Here is a 17895-nt window from a genome sequence, read left to right as displayed (position 1 = left end):
ATGTGGATATTTGACAAGTGGTTTAGAGGATAGAACAGAAAAGAGATGAAGGAGGACTTCACACATTCCAGTCTCACACAAAAGTCATGCACATTGTGAGAAAAAAATCTTTTAACATTCTCAAAGAAAAAGATATTGAAAAGAATACACAGACCTCTCATGTAAAAGGCACTTGTTTTTTATGAACACTGCAATTGTACATCAATTGCGTATTTTTACTTGCACATGTAAAATTGCATGTAAAAGCACGTTAAAATATAAAAACGGTTTTGTACAAAAGGATGAAGATCGGGCTGTGCCGGGAATGCACTGAGCACAGACTGCTACTGGATGAACCCAGCACTATACGTCACACCTGGACTGGAGATTATAAATATAAACACTCATCTCTAACATGTTTTTATCGATTGAGGCTTGTACATATTAAAATGCATGTGCTGGAGGGCAGAGATCTATTAACACAACGAGGTACCATTTCTATGTGCTTAAATACTAATTTTTTATTTATACCAAAAGAAAGTCCTTAAAGCTAGGAGTCTGTAGAACCAGAAGATCAGGTTTAAACATTAGAATGACTCGCACTTACACTAATTAAGAACCCCAGCTGAAGTCACAGTAGGAAATATATTTAGAATATCAATTCTATTCTAAGACAGGACACATTTCACTGAGAATATGCAACATAGCCTTGTACTAAATAAATGGACAATTCAACAGTCCCTGCGCATGCAATTATTCTTGCCAACTGTTGCAGTTATGAAAAACTCAAACGAAATCTTTAAAAAGCAGACATCACCTTCCTGAATGTACGATCGGTAAAGTGCATAAATAATAGATGTTACAGTGATTGACTGCTTTCCTGGAAGGACGATCGCTGTAGGAACCAGGGTCACACTTTATTACACAGGCATCATTGGGAGAAGCATCAATAGTCTAATTAACTCAATACACCCAGATTGATTAGAACTCTGTATTGTAGGTCAAATTCTCAAAGAGTTAAACCCTGAAAACATTTGATTTTTTTTTTTTTTTTTTTACAAAGTAATTGTACCAAAACAACCTTATCATCTTCGGTTTGCGCATTGTATGATGCTCCACCACTAACCTCTTTTCCAAAAGAAAGAGATCCCCCTCACCCCCCAGACAAGAAATGTATAGCAGAACATTAACACACAATAAATAGATTTCTTTTAAATTCATAATTTGATGATGGGAAGAACCATTTTAGAATGAGTGCAGTAGTCAGCTAAAATATGATCTGAAACTAGTTAATTTTTTTGTGAATTAAATTCTGTCCCTTGCCACATTTTGAAAACTTCCCATCCACCTAACCGTATAGCAGCTCTCCAATAGAAAGCGACGTAAGGAGGACCAGGATTGTCTGAGACGCTTACTGTATGTCTATGACAAATGGAGCAGATTTAGAACCCCTGAGTTTGCTGCAAAGATGGAATAGTTTTTTGTTGTTGTTGGTTTCCCTTTGCATTGTTTAGATCGGGGTCCTCAAACTCCAGCCCCCCAGATGTTGCGGAACTACAACTCCCATGATTCTCTTGCTATCTATGTAGTTCAAAGAATCATGGGAGTTGTAGGCAGCAACATCCGGGGGGCTGGAGTTTGAGGACCCCTGGTTTAGATGCATAAAATGAGTTTTAAATTCTTAGAACAATCTGTACTCTGATTTCGTTGAACTCATTAATCCATTGCGTCTATTCCTTTTAACCCCTTAAGGACCAAACTTCTGGAATAAAAGGCAATCATGACATGTTACACATGGCATGTGTCCTTAAGGGGTTAATCACACACCAGGATTAAACATTAATTACACGAAGATAATGAATAGCAGTGTCTGCTGTAAATCTCAGGAATTCGGCTTTTCAACCAGGAACTAAACTACTTCTGTTAACTACAGGTCAATTTCCTTGATCCCTCTATTACAGGGAGGCTCCAAGTCAGAAAGATTACCGGTAGATAAACACAGTAAGCTAGGGGCTATCAGGAAACAGACTGAGAGCCAAACAGCCACTAAAGAGCCAGATTCTGATGCTCTGGTGACAAGAAGCAAGCTGTAGTATATGGGTAGTTTTAACACCAGGCTATTCAGACATATCCCAACCAAACCACATTGTTAATTCATTTCATTATTATATTGCACGGATTGCAACAGCAGTAACTGGATGCCTGCAAACTTTTTCCAAGATCAATAAAGTGAGACGTATCTACTCTAGGAACACAAAACTCTGCTTCAAGATAGCGATAACAAGAACTTGTCTGGGAGCGAGAAGAAAGGATCGAATCAGAGCCAAGTAGCATACAAGATAAAATTTATTTCGTAAAGAGGAATTGTCATTTTGGAGAAAATGGCAGAATTGAATAGCCAACAGGAAGTTAGTTATTAAGTCTGCTTATATAGGTGTGTTTTTTTTTTAATCTAATGTAAGACTGTGCTGGCACAGCCTGGCATTCCATGTAAATTCATGTTTCCCTTATCTGTAAGTGACCTCAGATACCGCAGGTGCATTCAAGGAAACACGGGAGAATTTTGGCCATCAAGCAGATAATTATCAGAAGATGCCAGCACAGGTTATGCAGAAATGCTAAGAGTATAAATGAGTTATTTTTGCCTCCACTGTCCTGCTAACCCCAGCATACACTTCAAAAGCATTTACGGGACTGAGGGAACAAAATGCTAAAGGCCTTACCCCCTCCCCCACTGACTGCACAGGTGGAGGTAGGTCTTGCTGAAATGCCTGGCCCTTCACATTAACCCCTTAAGGACCAGACTCCCTCTGGGAAATCTGAACAGACCGGACAATAAGGATGCATGCCATTAAAGGGGCACTACGCAGGCTAACCATTACAGATTACTGTTTTGGTTATGTTGTCCGGTTGTCCTTGTGTCAGTTCTCAGTTTTATGTCAAACTCTTTAGGAAGAATATAAGCTTTACTAGAGCTCTGCCTGGCCCCCCAGGAGATCACCCCAACTTTGGACTCATTGATAATTATAGATTATCAGGGAGGCAGAGGATAAAGACGGTCCCTGGCAAGAGACACACTACATGTCAAACTGTTCCTAAACAGAAATTTCTGAAAAATGGGCAATGCCATTTACAATAATCTAGACAACATAACCCTTAGAGTGAGCTGTAACAGTTATGTTAGAGTTCCCCTTTAATCACCATCACTCTTTTTACCTCATCTATAAAACCAGTTTGTTTTGGTGATGGCCCAAATGTCTTTACCCAGGCATGTGTTGCAATAAAAAGGATTGCGAAGATTAACAAGGTGTTCTGGGCATACTTCCCCCACTATTTCATACCGGATTGCAAATCTGGAATTTACAGCACCTTTCAGGAAAAATGTGATATATTACAAGTTGCAATCACCACTAGATTTCTATGTAGACTATTTTCCTGAAGTAACATATTAAGGACGACAAAAAGAGAGTGTTTAATAAAATCAAATGCTTTGCACCATGGAAATGATTATTAAAAAGTATGATATATTGTGTTATTTGGGTCAATTCATACTTTTTAGATACCGTAGGTCTAATCCTGCCTCAGAGATATAAATCTCAGGTTATATCAGCATTATGTGATTTACAGCTTCTGAAAACACAGTTATTTTCTTATTTTATTGAACAGATCTGCATGGATTAAAGTGTGTAAGCTCATTGAGCAGGGCCCTCGACCCCTCTGTTCCTGTGTGTCTAACTTGTCTGGTTACAACTACAGGTTTGTTCGTCCACCCACTGTAAAGCGCTGCGGAATTTGTTGGCGCTATATAAATAAGAACAATATCTTTACTGTTCCTTAAAAGCCATGAACAAATCAATTATCAAAATTAAAACATATTACTTTAGGGGTTATTAAAAGGGATCTGTCAATTTTGGCAGTCTTTGCATAATTCACAAAGACACCTGAAATGGACTGGTCTGGTGGTCGTGGGGTACTGTGGAAGTGAGTTTTACTTACCGCTGGTTGTCCCTCGCAGCAGCAGCCATCTTCATGATGAAGCTCCTCTTCGGCTCCCTGGTGTGCCAGCTGCCAGGAGCCACGTCAGTGCTGCACTCTCGCGCATGCATTCAAGTACAACACTGAGGTCAATGGAGGATCACGCAAGATCATCCATAAAAACAAAACAAAACAAAAAAAATCATCCTTTGTGATGGCTGCTGGGATTGGGCAAAAGTTGATGGCGGAGATTCTCCTTTGGTCAACCTCAAGGCAAGGTTTACCATAAGACATATTAGTCCCTACTTTGTCTTATGGTATCTCTGGATTGTGTTAGAATATCAGTGAAATTCCAACACCGTCTTAATCAGTATTTCATAAAGATTATTTCTTTATGAAACACTAAAAAGTGGCAGATCCGTTCTAAGTAAAAATTTACCCCCTCCTCAGAGGTGGCACAGCGTGGTTTAGTGGGTGTTACACAAACTGTAACATACATGCTCTATTCCCTCCTACCGCACGTTTACTATTTGATTGGCACAGCTTGTGCAGTTTCCCTACACATTGGGTATCAAATGAGAAAATGCCTCTTCCGCAAGACAATATCTACGAAGGCTCCATAAATAGCAGTGCTGTACTCTTGAGCATGTGCCAAAATACGCACTGGTGTGCTCTTCCAATGAAGCACCAGGAGCTGAAGAGTGAAGATGGCGGTGGACAGCATCAGGCAAGTATAACTCACCTCTACTGCATCCCAAGTCACCGCAACCCCAAGCAATGATGTCCCCAATCGTGGTTCTTTGCAAAATATGCAAAGACTCCAGAGGGTGACAAAGCCATTTTAACAACCACTGACCTAGATGCATAGACCCTTTGTCCTTTTAAATTGGTGTGCCATCCTTAAACTTTTGTGTTGCTGTACACAGGGAAACAAAACCAAAAAACAAAACAAAGGAATTAATCCACTTGCTTATCCGAAGGATCTCCTTAGAAAAAAAGAAATGTATGTCTTTACACACAGCATTCAGCCTGAGCCTTATGTAACAGAGCAGATGGCCCTCAGAAGGATTTGGGGGAGGAAACATAATACTGGGTGTTCTAAATTGACTATAATAGTCTTTAACCCACCATCATGATATATAGGTGAGGGAACTTCTGCATTACAGACTCTGGGAGGCCTTGTTTAATCAATCCCACATCCCTTTTTATTTTTTTGCATCTGATTTCAGTTCCCCCTCCTACGTCATTGACCACATGCTTTGTTGTGCAATTGGTTACTACACAGAAAAAAAAAAACACACACTTTGGCATTAACTCAAAAAAAAAAAATGCTGACCTAGGTCATAAAAAAAAAAAAAAAACTCATTGCAAAGCTTTGAAGGAAGAGTGATTCGGTTTCACCAACAATAATCTTAACCCAATATCTGTTTTTTCCAGTTCATTCTTGCAGATGGGAAGTGCTCACGTGCTAAATTGTAGTTATTTATAGATTGTGTCTCTAGTGTTGTTAATCAGAAAATGAAAGGTCATTCACAATAACAAATGGACTCGCAGCATTGCCCTGGCAAGATTACTTTACATAATGCTTTCATAAAGGAGATAATGGAATGAATAATGATGGTTATGTGAATCAAGAATGGCCCTGTAGATGTCAACACATAACCATTTGATTGGAGACGAAAAAAAAAAAAAAAAACAGAAAGAAAAAACAAAAAAAAAACAAAACACAAAAACAACTGACTTACATCCAAATGAAAATGGTAGGTATGTCTATATCCCATTGTACAGCGCTACGGAGCTTGCTGTCGCTATATAAATAATAATACTAATAATAATATCTGCACACTCAAAAGTTTTTGGGTTAACATAAGCTCCCTCGGCAGGATATGCCTGTTTTATAGAAATCACCCAAAGATGGGTTGTTATCCTACCTACACTCTCCATGTGTTGTTGCACTATATTTATTAATCATTCTATGAAACATACGCCTAGATTCCAGGAGGGCCAGTGAGGGACACTCCTAATCTAAAGGCATCAGTAAATTTGTCAGTTATCACCACAACAACTTTTTTTTTATTTTTTTAAGTAGGAAATAAATACCCTACTAAGAGGCACAATACAAAAATGTGTACATGTATGTAGGTATACATGTCCTGTGGGTTCTTATAGCACCTAAGGGTATTTATTACACTGAAAACACAAATGGGGGTAGGGGCATTATTGCACTAGAAAGAAAAATAAGTGTAAAGAAGTAAGTCTGAAAATACATGTGGATGTGATCTCACTGGAAAATTCTGAAAAACGAAAAAACAAAAAGAAAAACCCACACAGCTATGCCAGCACTGCATGCCTTCCCTTTAACCCTTAAGGACCAAACTTCTGGAATAAAAGGGAATCATGACGTGTCAGACATGTCATGTGTCCTTAAGGGGTTAACCTGAGGAGTGAGCTGCTAATCAGTGTATAGTAATCACTGCATCTGTTGTGCTGATACATAGATAGATATTGGACAAATCCATGGTATGTCCTGTGTTAACACATTGACTGATACAGGCACACAGATGGGTAACAGATAAGTCCAAACAGATGGGATGGTTATTACATAAACCCACACAGGAAACAGTAATTATTACATCTAAATCCAGCATGTGACAAGGAATCTGAGGGTTCTATGGAACCATGTACTAAGAGTAAGAAAGGTTCTAATCATATGGTTTTCTGGGGCTACTCCCTAGTATAAAAATAAAAATTAGATAATTAGAAGGGCTGAGTTTCCATCACACGATGCATACCATAACACTTTATCCTATAGGATTCACAGTCAATGGTACCCCAATAATCAGTGGTACCCCAAACCTGGAAACTGGCCTGTTACAATCACATCCTCCGTTGGTTCTCACCTGCAGATGCGGCTCAGGCCTCCTCTAGGCGGCAGGGACAGGCAGCAGTGTCACAGTGTGAGAGGAGATAGGAAGTTTGGGCTGCCCAGCTCACTGTGTGCAATAATTAAATAATTAATAAAATAAGACTCGGACAGATCCCACCTCCCGGCAGCTGCCGCTTCCCTTTCTACAGCCAGCCGGACTGGCAAGCACTCTGCTAGGGGAAGATGGAAAGGAGGGAAAGGGGCGGGGCTAGAATGTTCACCGCTAAGTGACAACTGAAGGGAACCAATTACAGGAAGGACAAGAGTGTGTGTGACTAACCATCTTCAGGAGTCAGATACTGGGGGTAGGAGGAAGCTGGGAGATGCAGAGCATGGCTAGCTGGTACTGTACCTTTATATGGGTTAACCCTGTGAGTGCCAGAGGGAAGCATGGCTAGCTGGTACTGTACCTTTATATGGGTTAACCCTGTGAGTGCCAGAACAGAGCATGGCTAGCTGGTACTTTACCTTTATATGGGTTAACCCTGTGAGTGCCAGAACAGAGCATGGCTAGCTGGTACTGAACCTTTATATGGGTTAAACCTGTGAGTGCCAGAGGGAAGCATGGCTAGCTGGTACTGTACCTGTAAATGGGTTAACCCTGTGAGTGCCAGAGGGGAGCATGGCTAGCTGGTACTGTACCTTTATATGGGTTAACCCTGTGAGTGCCAGAGGGGAGCATGGTTGCTGGTACTGTACCTTTATATGGGTTAACCCTGTGAGTGCCAGAGGGGAGCATGGCTAGCTGGTACTGTACCTTTATATGGGTTAACCCTGTGAGTGCCAGAGGGAAGCATGGCTAGCTGGTACTGTAGCTTTATATAGGTTAACCTTGTGAGTGCCAGAGGGGAGCATGGCTAGCTGGTACTGTACCTTTATATGGGTTAACCCTGTGAGTGTCAGAACAGAGCATGGCTAGCTGTTACTGAACCTTTATATGGGTTAACCCTGTGAGTGCCAGAACAGAGCATGGCTAGCTGGTACTGTACCTTTATATGGGTTAACCCTGTGAGTGCCAGAGGGGAGCATGGCTAGCTGGTACTGTACCTTTATATGGGTTAACCCTGTGAGTGCCAGAGGGAAGCATGGCTAGCTGGTACTGTACCTTTATATGGGTTAACCCTGTGAGTGCCAGAGGGGAGCATGGTTGCTGGTACTGTACCTTTATATGGGTTAACCCTGTGAGTGCCAGAGGGGAGCATGGCTAGCTGTTACTGTACCTTTATATGGGTTAACCCTGTGAGTGCCAGAGGGAAGCATGGCTAGCTGGTACTGTACCTTTATATGGGTTAACCCTGTGAGTGCCAGAAGGGAGCATGGCTAGTTGGTACTGTACCTTTATATGGGTTAACCCTGTGAGTGCCAGAGGGTAACATGGCTAGCTGGTACTGTACCTTTATATGGGTTAACCCTGTGAGTGCCAGGACAGAGCATGGCTAGCTGGTACTGTACCTTTATATGGGTTAACCCTGTGAGTGCCAGAGGGAAGCATGGCTAGCTGGTACTGTAGCTTTATATAGGTTAACCCTGTGAGTGCCAGAGGGGAGCATGGCTAGCTGGTACTGTACCTTTATATGGGTTAACCCTGTGAGTGTCAGAACAGAGCATGGCTAGCTGTTACTGAACCTTTATATGGGTTAACCCTGTGAGTGCCAGAACAGAGCATGGCTAGCTGGTACTGTACCTTTATATGGGTTAACCCTGTGAGTGCCAGGACAGAGCATGGCTAGCTGGTACTGTACCTTTATATGGGTTAACCCTGTGAGTGCCAGAGGGAAGCATGGCTAGCTGGTACTGTAGCTTTATATAGGTTAACCCTGTGAGTGCCAGAGGGGAGCATGGCTAGCTGGTACTGTACCTTTATATGGGTTAACCCTGTGAGTGTCAGAACAGAGCATGGCTAGCTGTTACTGAACCTTTATATGGGTTAACCCTGTGAGTGCCAGAACAGAGCATGGCTAGCTGGTACTGTACCTTTATATGGGTTAACCCTGTGAGTGCCAGAACAGAGCATGGCTAGCTGGTACTGTACCTTTATATGGGTTAACCCTGTGAGTGCCAGGACAGAGCATGGCTAGCTGGTACTGTACCTTTATATGGGTTAACCCTGTGAGTGCCAGAGGGAAGCATGGCTAGCTGGTACTGTAGCTTTATATAGGTTAACCCTGTGAGTGCCAGAGGGGAGCATGGCTAGCTGGTACTGTACCTTTATATGGGTTAACCCTGTGAGTGTCAGAACAGAGCATGGCTAGCTGTTACTGAACCTTTATATGGGTTAACCCTGTGAGTGCCAGAACAGAGCATGGCTAGCTGGTACTGTACCTTTATATGGGTTAACCCTGTGAGTGCCAGAGGGGAGCATGGCTAGCTGGTACTGTACCTTTATATGGGTTAACCCTGTGAGTGCAAGAGGGAAGCATGGCTAGCTGGTACTGTACCTTTATATGGGTTAACCCTGTGAGTGCCAGAGGGGAGCATGGTTGCTGGTACTGTACCTTTATATGGGTTAACCCTGTGAGTGCCAGAGGGGAGCATGGCTAGCTGTTACTGTACCTTTATATGGGTTAACCCTGTGAGTGCCAGAGGGAAGCATGGCTAGCTGGTAGTGTACCTTTATATGGGTTAACCCTGTGAGTGCCAGAGGGGAGCATGGCTAGTTGGTACTATACCTTTATATGGGTTAACCCTGTGAGTGCCAGAGGGAAACATGGCTAGCTGGTACTGTACCTTTATATGGGTTAACCCTGTGAGTGCCAGGACAGAGCATGGCTAGCTGGTACTGTACCTTTATATGGGTTAACCCTGTGAGTGCCAGAGGGAAGCATGGCTAGCTGGTACTGTACCTTTATATGGGTTAACCCTGTGAGTGCCAGAACAGAGCATGGCTAGCTGGAACTGTACCTTTATATGGGTTAACCCTGTGAGTGCCAGAGGGAAGCATGGATAGCTGGTACTGTACCTTTATATGGGTTAACCCCATGAGTGCCAGAACAGAGCATGGCTAGCTGGTACTGTACCTTTATATGGGTTAACCCCTGGTCCCATCTGGGTGATTTTTGAGTATGTTGCTCACCCAGATCAGGGCTACCAGGGGATGTAATATTTAGGTGTGTATCTCTGGTATTAGGGGTACATCCAGAAAACGGGGAGAAATGTGTCCTGTATAATGGTATTATGTGTCATGCTGAGGGGAGGAGATGTGGGGGTGGTAACTCTTGTATGATTGGTTTACTGTATAATTATTGTAGGTGTCTCCCTTGCATGGGAGAATTGCTTAAAAGCTGAATATGTGGAATAAATCTTCAGTTCTGCTCCTGATACTGTGTGTTGTCCAGTCATTGGGAAAGGTGATGGGATTCTCTTGGATTACTTCTTATATTATTGATGCTGATTATCCTGGGTTAAATTCTTGTTCCTGCATTTCTATGGAAATACCAGCGGAGACATCTATGAGAAACTAGGTCTCTGCTACACATGGGCTTGTCACCAGGGGGGTATCTCAGGGATCTGTACTTGGACCCATTCTCTTTAATATTTTTATTAGTGATATTGCAGAAGGTCTTGATGGTAAGGTATGCCTTTTTGCTGATGATACTAAGATATGTAACAGGGTTGATGTTCCAGGAGGGATAAGCCAAATGGCAAATGATTTAGGTAAACCAGAAAAATGGTCAGAGTTGTGGCAACTGACATTTAATGTGGATAAGTGCAAGATAATGCATCTTGGACGTAAAAACCCAAGGGCAGAGTACAGAATATTTGATAGAGTCCTAGCCTCAACATCTGAGGAAAGGGATTTAGGGGTAATTATTTCTGATGACTTAAAGCGGCACTATCATGGCCAAATCCCGTTTTGTTTTTTGTTTTTTTAACCCCCCCCCTCCTGCCTCCACTTCATCCAATTGACCCCCTAGTCACCCCCAAATGCCCCTAAACCCCCCATATTACCTATTTTTAATCTTTATTTTCTGCCCCGATCTTTATTCAGGGCGCCGCCATCTTTGTGTGGGTAGAGGAAGTCCCCGTGGGTCACGTCATCTGCCCACACTAGACAGACTGTGAGATTCCCGCACATGCCCAGTGAAACACCTGGACATGCGAACGGGAATTTCATCTATTCATTCATTCATCAGAGAGCCGAATGAATGAATAGAAAAAATCAGACGAACAAACAAATACCAAATATCAGTGTTCGTTTGTTCGTTCAGTTTATTACAAGGAGGTAGCTACCTGCGCGCAGCTCCCTCCTTGTAATATGTACAGATAGAAGCGGCAGGGTGCTGTGCTCCCCACCACTTCCTAAGCCCCCTATGTCCTCCCCCCTCACTCTATGGGGGTCAATATGACCCCCATAATAGCATAAGGGAGATTAGAATCTCCCCAATTCCCCTACTCGCTATACCGCGAGTAGGGGCATGTCCACTAAACAGTGAGCAGCCTACGGGTCGAGGCCATAAAGATAATGAGGGGGGGAGGACCTACTGTCCTACCCCCCGGCCATAAATCACAATGGGGGGGGACCTACTGTCCTCCCCCCCGCCCCCACCCATGAGCGTTGGGTGGGGGCCATAAAAATAATGAGGGGGGGGACCTACTGTTCTCCCCACCCCCACCCCTGGGCAGAGGGTGGGGGCCATAAAACAAACCTCCCCCCAATCAAAGGTGACTAGGGGTCCCAAGCCCCTAGTCACCCCCCCCCCCCCCCACCCAAATAAAACTATCCCCTACCTACCCCGCTCACCCTAAAAATAGTGAGGGGGGAATAAAATAACTAACCGGTAAAGAAAAATTCTTCTTTTTTCTAAAATCACAAATAAAAAAACCATCATACCCGTCGAACTTAAAATAAAATAAAAAACCCGAGCGCAAAAAAAAATCCGGACGAAAAAGAAAAAACCCGACGCTAAAAAAATTAATCCATCTTCACCCATGGAGGGCTCCGCGCAGACTGAGCTCTGCAGGGCGGGGGAAGGCTTATAAAGCCTTGCCCCGCCCTGCAATTAGGCTAAGAACACTCTGATTGGCTGGTTTAAGCCAATCAGAGTGCTCTTTGACATTTTACACAGTGTGGGAAAATTCCAAAGAACTTTCCACGCTGTGTAAAATTACACAGAACACTGTGATTGGATGGATTTCAAGCCACCCAATCAGAGTGCTTTGTGTCATTTTACACAGCGTGGGAAAGTTCTTTGGAATTTTCCCATGCTGTGTAACATGACAAAGAGCACTCTGATTGGGTGGCTTGAAATCAGTGGCGTGCACACAACCCATGGGGGCCCCGGTGCGATAACTGATCCGTGGGCCCCCCCACGCGCGCGCTTACTCTGCGCGGGCAGGGGCGCAACACATGGCTGCGGGTACCTGGTCACAGGGCTGCGACCCCTGCGACCGCGGTATGTACGTCAGTGCAAGCATAAATACATACACTTAAAGGACCACTACAGATACCCAGATCACATCAGCTCAATGAAGTGGTCTGGGTGCCAGGTCTCTCTAGTTTTAACCCTGCAGCTGAAAACATAGCAGTTTCAGAGAAACTGCTATGTTTCACTGAGGGTTAATCCAGCCATTAGTGGCTGTCTCATTGACAGCCGCTAGAGGATTTTCTGCGATTCTCACTGTGAAAATCACAGTGAGAAGACGCTGAACGTCCATAGGAAAGCATTGAGTAATGCTTTCCTATGGGCGGTTTGAATGCGCGCGTGGCTCTTGCCACGCATGCGCATTCAGAGCTGAGAGTCGGATCGGGGCGGAGAGATCCCCAGCGCCAAGGGAGTCCGGCGCTGGAGAAAGGTCAGTGCTTAAGACACACACGCACACATTTACTAACAAACACACACTCAGTGACAGACATACATACACACTCACTAACAGACGCACAGAGACACACACTCTAACACACTAACACGCACTCACTCACTAACATACACTCACACACACACACACTCACTAACATAGACTCACACACACTCACTAACATACACTCACACACACACACACTCACTAACATACACTCACACTCACTAACATACACTCACACACACAAACACACTAACATACACTCACACACACTCACACACTAACATACACTCACTAACACACACACTAACATACACTCACACTAACATACACTCACTAACATACACTCACTAACATACACTCACTAACATACACTCACACACACACGTTTTTTTTGTTTTTTTTTAATTTAATTCCCCCAGCCTCCTTACCTGTGGTAGAGCTGAGGGGATTCCCTGGGGTCCAGTGGTGTCACCCGGCTGGCTGGTCCTGCGGGCGCGCAAGGGAGCACTCTCCCCTGAGTGCTTCCTCTTCAGCTCCCTCGCGCGCCGCGTACTGATACCGGAGCCGGAAGATTACGTCATCTTCCGGCTCCGGTATCAGTGAGGGAGCTGAAGAGGGAGCACACAGGGGACAGTGCTCCCTCGCGCGCCCGCAGGACCAGCCAGCCGGGTGACACCACTGGACCCCAGGGAATCCCCTCAGCTCTCCCACAGGTAAGGAGGCTGGGGCGGATCGGGGTGGAGAGATCCCCAGCACCAAGGGAGTCCGCACACATTTACTGACAGACACACACTCAGTGACAGACATACATACACACTCAGTGACAGACATAAATACACACTCACTAACATACACTCACACACAGTAACATACACTCACACACACTAACATACACACTCACACACACACTAACATACACACACTAATACACACACACTAACATACACTTACACACACACTCACATATACTCACACTAACATACACTCACACTACCATACACTAACATACACTCACACTAACATACACTCACACTAACATACACTCACACTAACTGATGCTAATGCTGATTATCCTGGGTTAAATTCTTGTTCCTGCATTTCTATGGAAATACCAGCGGAGACATCTATGAGAAACTAGGTCTCTGCTACACATGGGCTTGTCACCAGGTGGGTACCTCAGGGATCTGTACTTGGACACATTCTCTTTAATATTTTTATTAGTGATATTGCAGAAGGTCTCGATGGTAAGGTATGCCTTTTTGCTGATGATGCAAAGATATATAACAGGGTTGATGTTCCAGGAGGGATAAGCCAAATGGCAAATGATTTAGGTAAACCAGAAAAATGGTCAGAGTTGTGGCAACTGACATTTAATGTGGATAAGTGCAAGATAATGCATCTTGGACGTATAATCCCAAGGGCAGAGTACAGAATATTTGATAGAGTCCTAGCCTCAACATCTGAGGAAAGGGATTTAGGGGTAATTATTTCTGATGACTTAAAGCGGCACTATCATGGCCAAATCCCGTTTTTTTTTTTTAACCCCCCCCTCCTGCCTCCACTTCATCCAATTGACCCCCTAGTCACCCCCAAATGCCCCTAAACCCCCCATATTACCTATTTTTAATCTTTATTTTCTGCCCCGATCTTTATTCAGGGCGCCGCCATCTTTGTGTGGGTAGAGGAAGTCCCCATGCGCATTCAGAGCTGAGAGTCGGATCGGGGCGGAGAGATCCCCAGCGCCAAGGGAGTCCGGCGCTGGAGAAAGGTAAGTGCTTAAGACACACACGCACACATTTACTGACAGACACACACTCAGTGACAGACATACATACACACTCACTAACAGACGCACAGAGACACACACTCTAACACACACTCACTAACATACACTCACACACACACTCACTAACATACACTCACACACACTCACTAACATACACTCACACACACACTCACTAACATACACTCACACTCACTAACATACACTCACACACACAAACACACTAACATACACTCACACTCACACACACAAACACACTAACATACACTCACACTCACTCACACACTAACATACACTCACTAACATACACTTATTAACATACACTTACTAACATACACTCACACACACACACGTTTTTTTATTTTTTTTATTTAATCCCCCCAGCCTCCTTACCTGTGGGAGAGCTGAGGGGATTCCCTGGGGTCCAGTGGTGTCACCCGGCTGGCTGGTCCTGCGGGCGCGCGAGGGACCACTCTGAGTGCTTCCTCTTCAGCTCCCTCGCGCACCGCGTCATCTTCCGGCTCCGGTATCAGTGCGGTGTGCGAGGGAGCTGAAGAGGGAGCACACAGGGGACAGTGCTCACTCGCGCGCGCCAGCCTGGTGACAGCAGGGCCAGCCTCGGGGGGCCCTGAGGTGGCCGGCTCTTGGGCCCCCCAGGAGAAGAGGCTGGCCCAGTGGGTACATACGACCCCAGTATGTTCGCCACTGCTTGAAATCCATCCAATCACAGTGCTCTGTGTAATTTTACACAGCATGGGAAAGTTCTTTGGAATTTTTCCACGCTGTGTCAAATGACAAAGAGCACTCTGATCGGTGGGCTTGGAATCTAACCAATCACAGTGCTCTGTGTCATTTTACACAGCGTGGGAAAGTTTTCCCACGCTGTGTAAAATGACACAGAGCACTGTGATTGGATGGATTTCAAGCCACCCAATCAGAGTGCTCTGTGTCATTTTACACAGCGTGAGAAAGTTCTTTGGAATTTTCCCACGCTGTGTAATGACAAAGAGCACTCTGATTGGCTTAAACCAGCCAATCAGAGTGTTCTTAGCCCAATTGCAGGGCAGGGCAAGGCTTTATAAGCCTTCCCCCGCCCTGCAGAGCTCAGTCTGCGCGGGGCCCTCCATGGGTGAAGATGGATTAATTTTTTAAGCGTCGGGTTTTTTCTTTTTTGTCAGGATTTTTTTTTTGCGCTCTGGTTTTTTGTTTTATTTTAAATTCGACGGGTATGATGGTTTTTTATTTGCCCTTTTTTGGGGGCTGAAAAATGAAGATTTTAGAAAAAAGAAGACGTCAAATGGTAAGTTGAATTTTTCTTTACAGGTTAGTTATTTTATTCCCCCCTCACTATTTTTAGGGTGAGGGGGGTAGGTAGGGGATAGTTTTATTTGGGGGGGGGGGGGTTGACTAGGGGCTTGGGACCCCTAGTCACCTTGATTGGGGGGGGGGGATTTTTATTTAGGGCCCCCACCCACCGCTCAGGGGTGGGGGCCAGAGGGGGAGGACAGTAGGTCCCCCCCCTTATTGTTTTTTAGGGCCCCCACCCACCGCTCAGGGGTGGGGGCCGGGGGGGAGGACAGTAGGTCCCCCCCCACCATTCTTATATAGGGCCCCCACCCACCGCTCAGGGGTGGGGGCGGGGGTTTGACAATAAGTCCCCCCCATTGCGATTTAGGGCCCCCACCCGTCGCACAGGGGTGGGGCCAATAGGTTGTTGTTGTTTTTTGTGTGTTTGTGGCTGCTCACTGTTTTTTTTTACAGTGAGCAGCCACAGGCTGCTCACTGCTTACTAGACATGCCCCTACTCTCGGTATAGCGAGTAGGGGCATATTATTTACTAATACTAAGTAATCTTTACTTAGTATTAGTAAATTTGACTGAAAGACCAATTTAGGTCTTTCAGCCTTTTAGTAGATAGCTTCCTAATACCGTGGGAATTAGGGTGTTATCTACTAAGCGGCTGCAAGATGCAGCCACAGCAATGAATAGGATCGGAGTTTCATTCATTCGAATGAAATTCCGATCCGAACAAAGTCCCGAATTGCGTTCTAACACGAATGGAGAAACTGTTAGAACGCAATTCGGCAGTTTTGCCGGCATTCTGTCTAAGTGACAGGAAGCATCGTGGGAACAGGGAGGAAAGCTAAGGATCATGGGAAAATTGCTGTGACCACCGGAAACGAAGCACTCTTTGCTCCTCCGCTGGTCACCGCTGGTCACTGCGTAGGAAACCTCCAGAAGAGAAATAGTCCATACTTTTTCTTAAGTTTTAAAGAAAACTATAGCAGATAGGAAGAAAAGAAGAACAGATCCTGAGAGAGGGAGAGAAGAGGAATCGATTGGGGAAAGGTAAGTTCGGCATGACAGTGCCGCTTTAAAGGTAGACAAACAATCTAATAGAGCAGCAGGAAATGCTAGCAGAATGCTTGGTTGTACGGGGAGAGGTATTAGCAGTAGAAAGAGGGAAGTGCTCATGCCATTGTACAGAACACTGGTGAGACCTCACTTGGAGTATTGTACGCAGTACTGGAGACCGTATCTTCAGAAAGATATTGATACCTTAGAGAGAGTTCAGAAAAGGGCTACTAAACTGGTTCATGGATTGCAGGATAAATCTTACAAGGAAAGGTTAAAAGAATGTGGAGGAAAGACGAGACAGGGGATATGATAGAAACATTTAAATACATAAAGGGAATAAACACCGTAAAGGAGGAGACTACATTTAAAAGAAGACATAGTCTATTTAATGCCTGATACAGCAAAGGTGCTTGTCCATGCCCCTGTCCTCTCTCTCCTTTACTGTAATCCACTTCTCAGTGGTCTTACGTGTTCCCAACTTGCCCCGTTACAGTGTATAAATAATGCAGCGGCGAGGCTCATTTTCCTGTCCGCCCGCACCTCCCACAACTCCCGCCTTTGTCAGTCCCTACATTGGCTTCCCGTCAGATAAAGGACTCAATTTAAGATCCTGATACTTGCTTACAAATCTCTATACAATGCTGCTCCGACCTACTTATCCTCACTAATACACAAATATGTCCCATCTAGGCCCCCATGCTCTGCCAGAGACCTACGTCTAACCTCTATTTGTATTCCAACATCTGACGCTCACCTTAAAGACTTCTCTAGGGCTGCACTATTCCTTTGGAACGCCCTTCCCCTCTCTGTTAGAATTTCACCCAATCTCCATTCCTTTAAAAAATCTTTGAAAACTTACTTGTTTTGGAAAGCATATCAATAAAACTGTGAACAACTTTCCTCCCGGCACCCTGATTCCCATCCTGAAACTGTTATCAAAATAAAACTATAAGCCCTCAATGAAGACCATTCTAACAACCTACTTTTCTACTCTACCCTACCTTTTGTGTCACATTACCCCACTCCCTCTAGCATGTAAGCTCATTGAGCAGGGCCCTCAATCCCTATGTTC

General features: G+C 44.5%; 1 protein-coding gene across 1 annotated transcript in view; it reads right to left on the bottom strand.

Annotated features, from left to right (window-relative positions):
* ME2 (malic enzyme 2) overlaps positions 1-7058 on the bottom strand; it is a 43899-nt gene extending 36841 nt beyond the window's left edge. Inside the window, exon 1 of the mRNA XM_063453893.1 lies at positions 6855-7058. The gene's annotated coding sequence lies outside the window, so the exon portion shown is untranslated. The remainder of the gene's footprint in view (positions 1-6854) is intronic.
* Between the last annotated feature and the right edge of the window lie 10837 nt (positions 7059-17895).

The sequence above is a fragment of the Pelobates fuscus genome, chromosome 5 (assembly GCF_036172605.1).
Source record: "Pelobates fuscus isolate aPelFus1 chromosome 5, aPelFus1.pri, whole genome shotgun sequence".
NCBI classification, from domain to species: Eukaryota; Metazoa; Chordata; class Amphibia; order Anura; family Pelobatidae; genus Pelobates; species Pelobates fuscus.
The sequence above is the reverse complement of the archived record's forward strand: the minus strand, read 5'-3'. Positions and strand labels throughout refer to the sequence as shown.